The sequence below is a fragment of the Anser cygnoides genome, chromosome 2 (assembly GCF_040182565.1).
Source record: "Anser cygnoides isolate HZ-2024a breed goose chromosome 2, Taihu_goose_T2T_genome, whole genome shotgun sequence".
In the NCBI taxonomy this organism is placed as follows: Eukaryota; Metazoa; Chordata; class Aves; order Anseriformes; family Anatidae; genus Anser; species Anser cygnoides.
In genome coordinates, this window is record NC_089874.1 from 70,311,571 (window position 1) to 70,317,570 (window position 6,000).

The 6,000-nt window shown below is 38.9% G+C and overlaps 1 long non-coding RNA gene across 1 annotated transcript in view; it reads right to left on the bottom strand.

Moving 5' to 3' along the window:
• The window catches only part of LOC106041831 (uncharacterized), a 108,346-nt gene extending 103,826 nt beyond the window's left edge, over positions 1-4,520 (bottom strand). Inside the window, exons 1-2 of the long non-coding RNA XR_010829408.1 lie at positions 4,047-4,520; positions 3,872-3,944 (exon numbers count right to left, since the gene is read on the bottom strand). This is a non-coding gene — a long non-coding RNA (uncharacterized lncRNA). The remainder of the gene's footprint in view (positions 1-3,871; positions 3,945-4,046) is intronic.
• Positions 4,521-6,000: the final 1,480 nt, after the last annotated feature.

Below are 6,000 nucleotides of genomic sequence, written 5' to 3' on the forward strand. Positions count from 1 at the left end.
CTCACGCAGCTATGTAGCTTCATGAAAGTCTCTCCAATTAGCATTAGAAGGCAAAATGCTAGAAATTAGAAAGGTCCCTGTCAGCTAACAGGATATATACTGATTTGTACTTCACAAGCTAAATCTGCTCTAGTGTCACAGAAATGTGCTTTTCCCCTTTCAGGGGAAAAGAAATAAATGAAATAAATAATAAAACTAGCCAAAGACAGTCTGATTATTTTTATATGCTGAGCACAAGAAGCTTACAAAGCCAAAGGAAAAAAAAAAACTCAACTCCCTGCTCCCTTCCCTTGCTCCCTCCTCCCCATCTGCATTTATCTAATAATTAGTTCTTGTGGAGTTGATCATTTCCCTTCCCATTTCCTCAAATGGCAACTCAAATTCCCTAAGTGATAAAGTTCACACTTTATTCAGTTTTCACTTTGGCTACAAAAGAATAGTCATCTCAGTTTTATATTTGCATTTAGTAATCTTCATCTTTCTTGATCTTACTAAATGCACTATTAAGTCAGATATATTCTGACAACTTTTTTATTGTTATTTTCTCTTCATTCGTGAAGGAACTTTATTCAGGGAATTAAAACCAACATCCATTAAGGCAAACAAAAGCAAACCACACTAGTTACACCTGGGGCAGATGACAATCAATACTGAATGGCAAGGGTCTCTGATCAGAAGTGGAGTTATATCTTCAGCAAGAAACACAGATTTGCTACTACTGAACTTGAAGTCTATCAGGTCATTAAGAAGAAATTTGGCAGCTACGTGTAACAAACTCTGGCAATTCACACAGCAAGGAAGTGCACCAATTCCACTCCTGCTTATTCCTTCCCTACTAATCTATCAAGTTCCACTGATTACAGCTGATATCCCCAAAGAATGGCTGGAAATTCCTCCTTTTCTCCCAGACACCTAGTCAGCCCCTCTCAGGATCTGCAGAAGGCACTGAGTTTTCTCTGCTTCAAAGTAGATGGGATAACGAGAAGTCAAAGCTATATAAAAAAGAGAAAGTTCTCCTGTTCTGCTGTAGTACTAAAACATAAGCAGCACAACAACCTGAGGTTAAGCACTGCAATCCCAGCATTGCTGACCTCTTCTCTCTGGAGTTGTTCTCTCAGGTTCCCTTATTTGGTATCCAAAAATTCTTGACTTAATCTACGAACACTCTGCTTGAGTGTCTGTTTTGCTCTCACTGGATGTCCCAAATTACACTTACTAATCACTCTCAAAAACTAATCTGAAACTAATGGCATTATTTGACAGAGCAATTCATAGTCACTGCTGTTTATCCTTACACAATTAGCACAAAGTCGATTCTTAAACAGCCCATCAATCAAAGTATTCAGAGAGGTATGCAGATCATCCCCCTCAATTATGATTATCCAGTGAAGTATTCTAGGGCTAACATCAAGAGAGAAAGAACAGAGAAAGAACAAAAAATCAGCTGAAATCAGTTATGCATGAGCAAAATTTCAAAATAAAATCATGCCTGAAATTAAGGAGCTATCATTAGAAACTGCTTAAAGAACTAGCCTGAAATAGTGAGCATCATTACAGAAAATTGTAACAGGTAATAAATAGATCTTTCAACATTCAGTGGTAGCTGGTGAATTAAATTATTGCTCAACATCTTTTCCAGTATTAATTGATATGGTCTGATAGTAAAGTAAGCAGTTATCAATTTTCTGATCAACTCTCCTACAAAACAGCCTAATGTGATCAACTCAGAAATGACATGAAATGACCCTTTGATAGTTCTGGTCCACTCCTTCAGACAAGAACTCAAAGCCTAACTCAGAGACAGCCTTTTTGATATCTGAGATTATCAAAATTCTTCTCTCGCTTTTGATGCTCACTTTTGTACCTTCTCATTTCAATGTATGGTCCTACCATTTGACAAAATCAGGACTGTTTTAAGATTCAGATCTTCCAGTTCAACGATGCAGACCAAAGAACTTCCAACAACATTTGGAGAGTATCCAAACATTTGGTTACCAAACTAACCCATTGCAAGTAGCTATCAAGCAGAAGGATCCTTTTTCCTTACTTTCGTTAAATAGTTGATGAATTTTTAGTTAGGATATAGTAGATATTAAGTTAGCACAAATAGATCATTTGTGTCCTATCCATAAAGCTTAATGGCTGCATTCTTTGCTGGCAGTATTCCTGTAATCAATACATCTATGCAAATTTATGTTGGCTGAAACAGGCCCAGTATTAGTGAAAAATAAACAGATGTAATAATTCTTTAGAATTTATACAGTTGGGGTACACGTGAAGTTCTGTCTAATCGGTGCAGAATAAAATTATTTTTTCCCAATGTACTGCCATAGTTGTTTATAAAACAAAAATATCTTCTGTTAAAAACTATTTGATAAGACTTACTCATTTTAAGGAGTTTTGTAGCCTGAAGACATAAGGAATAGAAAAGAGATAAATCAGTACAGTATTACTGAATTCTTCTCTTTGAACATTCCTGCTTTGTTTACATTTCTTAATTTATTTTGATCTCAGAGGAGATGGATGGGAATGTCACAAGCTATAACAAGTATTTTAAGCCTTCTAAATAACAGCTGCCTTCAAACAGGATTTCAAAGGATATTCACTAAACTCTGCTCAGTTCCAACAGGATGATACCACAGGCTACTGAATTACCTACTGATCTCTCTTAGGTCAATGAGCTGCAGGTGCCAAGAACATCTCAATACCTGGTCCAACAAAGAGTATTCAGTATGCACATAAAGGACAACAAGCCTCTACTGAGGGAAAACTCCACTTAGCGTCACAGTTTTGCTCAAACTAGAAGGAAGTTGCTGGTTTGTGCATCTTCGAGCTATGTATCATCAATGCCAAAAAACAGTCCAGTCAATCCTTTGAAAACTTAAATGATAATTTTTTTCACTAGTTTTTGTTTGTTTTTTAATGAAAATAAGTCAATTTTTAATTAATTTTCCCTTGGCGAAAATTTAGGATTATCCCCAATCCTAACAGTACTTCTGCACCAAAGACAGACAGACAAGAACACAGGTACTGAAGATTAAAGCTGCAACTTTCAAAACTTTTATAGTCTTATCTGAATTTAGACCATCTGTAAGCTGATATAGTCCATATCTCCACCATCCCTCTCCCCAAAATTAGTCTGTTTATATTTCTTTAAAACTTCCATTGTCTGAAACATTCTGAACATTTTCTTCACCAGCTACAATTTATACAACAAAATTGCTAATTGCTAAAGATGTACGTAGGTATTCATCATATTTGCATAATGCTAGTCACAGCATCAGTAACGATTTTGCTTATTCACATCATACATCTGAAATGCAACAAGGTTAACATTTCACATCTAATTGCCCTAGGATGCCTTGCTTTTATAGGTTCTATGAAATTATTTTAACAGTATGATATGTAGAATTTGAGCTATAAAATTCAAGATCATTAGTGTCACAATTCTGCACAGAGACAAAAACAATTATGATTTTTGTGTTATCTTTTTGTGACGTAGGATCAGGTACAAATATTTTCTTCATGCATGCAAAGGAAGCTTATCTTACCTTTCAAAAAATGCAAGTTGGTTTTAAAACAAATATTAATGTAAATAGCAATAACAGAGTAGCCAAATAAACCTTGTGCGTGCTTGTCTCATTGGGACATAAAACAGCAGTTACCCATCTCCATCCTCCTCTAAAGCAAAGGAAAATTATTTTTGCCAATGAAACAGGGATTTACTATTGCTTCTGCAAATGGGAGTATTTTAACATATGCAGATCTCTACAAAAGAGTAATGATAAATCTCTGCTACCTGCAAGCAGTAATTACTGCAACTTAACTTTTAAGATTCTCTTATAATAAAAACTGAGCAAAGAAACATTACCATGCTCTACAGTGTTGTCCTGTTCTTCTCTTCACAAGAACAATTTAGCCAAGTGCTTGGTAGCCAGCCACTGCTACAAAGACAACAATCAGTAAAATTAAGTTATCTACAGCTCCCTGAGGTTATACCAGAATCGCGTTTATGCTTGGCTCACACATCATAGGATAGCCATTACCTACAGGAGCGGTATATTTATTTCTAATAAAAGAGAGAGAAGGAAGGCACCATTCCTGTGTTGGAGAGCCCCAGTTGAGCTGGTAAGAGCGGCTGCAATTCAAACCAAATCATAGGATCCTCTTTTCATCATCTTGCTTCTCAAAATAGAGCACCAGCTGCAGGGCTGAGAAGAGGTATAGAGAACAACATCCACTTTATATAGCACAATAAACAGTGGGAGCGAGGGGGGCAGGGGAGGGAGAGGGAAAGGAGGGAGGCTTCTGCTCACTGGGCAAGAGGGGCACACTGATCTCTCCCAGCATCATTTTCAGCAAGCTCCACAGCAGCTGAGCTCTGAAACTTGAGTTCTTTTTCTTACTTCCCCCATTTTCACTCCTATAAAAGGGGAAAAAAAGGGAGGGAGAGGGGGAAAAATGGCTTTTTTCTTCATTCTCCGGGCACCCTCACGATGTGAAATGGAACTCAAAGGTCTCATCCCTGTTACCACATCTCTTTAATACCTTCTCTCTCTGCAGCAGGTTGGAAGGGCCCGTGGCTGCCTGAAGCATTTTGCCTTGGACTCCTATACTTTCCTCAGCTCATAAATGCTACTAGGTACTTTTAGTTACCCATCCACAATCCCCTGTAACATAACACCAGCTGGAAAGCACCAAGAAGGATGGCACTGTTTGATGTTCCAGGCCAGGCAATGTAAGAGGACAGACTTGTGGTTTAACCCGGCTGGCAGCTAAACACCACACAGCCGTTCGCTCACCCTCCCCCCTCCCACTCTGGGATGGGGGAGAGAAACGGGAAAGTGAAGCCTGTGAGTTGAGATAAAGACAGTTCATTAAGGCAGGAAAATAATAATAATGATAATAGTACTTCTACTAATAATGTGTATGAAACAAGTGATGCACAATGCAATTGCTCACCACCCGCTGACCGATGCCCAGCCTATTCCCGAGCAGCCGGCCCCCCCACCCCGGCCAGCCACCCCTATATATTGTTTAGCATGACGTCAGATGGTATGGAATACCCCTTTGGCCAGTTTGGGTCAGCTGTCCTGGGTCTGTCCCCTCCCAGCTCCTGCTGCACCCCAAGCCTGCCTGCTGGCAGGACAGAGTAAGAAGCTGAAAAGTCCTTGGCTTGGTGTAAGCACTGCTCTACAACAATTAAAACATCAGCATGTTATCAGCACTCTTCTCATCCTAATCCAGGACATAGCACTGTACCAGCTACTAGGAGGAAAATTAACACTGTCCTAACTGAAACCAGGACAAGACTGCATTACCTGAGTCCATAAGAGCAGGTAAACAATATCCCATGCTGGACTACCTCAAACAGTGTTAACAGGAAAGGATTGTCTTTCTTGAAGTTATTCTAAGAAAAATATATGGAGAAACCACAAAGAAGCAGAAGCCGTCAAAGTAGAGCCAGTCTTTTTTGGTTTAAGAACATACAAGACGTTTTTCCTTTTGATCTCCCATTACCTGCCATGCAGTATGTTCAATTCACTTCCATTTTAGATTCACCAATCACACATTCATTCTCCACTCTCACCCCCATCTCCCTCACCCTTTAAGTTCAATGGCATATATTCTTTCTCCTCTGAAGTTTCTCCTCTACTAATTATATCAGTTATTGTTATCTCCTTCAGAAGAAACGTTAACAGCAGCAGCACTGCTGTTAGCATGCTGGTTATACATCACAAGTTTTTCCCATTTAACAATGTGCTACAAGCTCTACAGTGCATGGACTGTCTGCCACTTTGTCTTATTAGTTGACCAAATACATCAGCTATTCCTTGGGCACTGCTCCCAAACACCATAAAAACAAATGCCATCAGCAGGGTGCACTCAGACATTGTATTCAATTCAGCCTCCAATGTGCTTGCACTACTGTGTCTCTGAGAAAACATCCCTATTTGTTTGCATCATACTCGACTAATGGAGATTCACTTGATGAAGAAT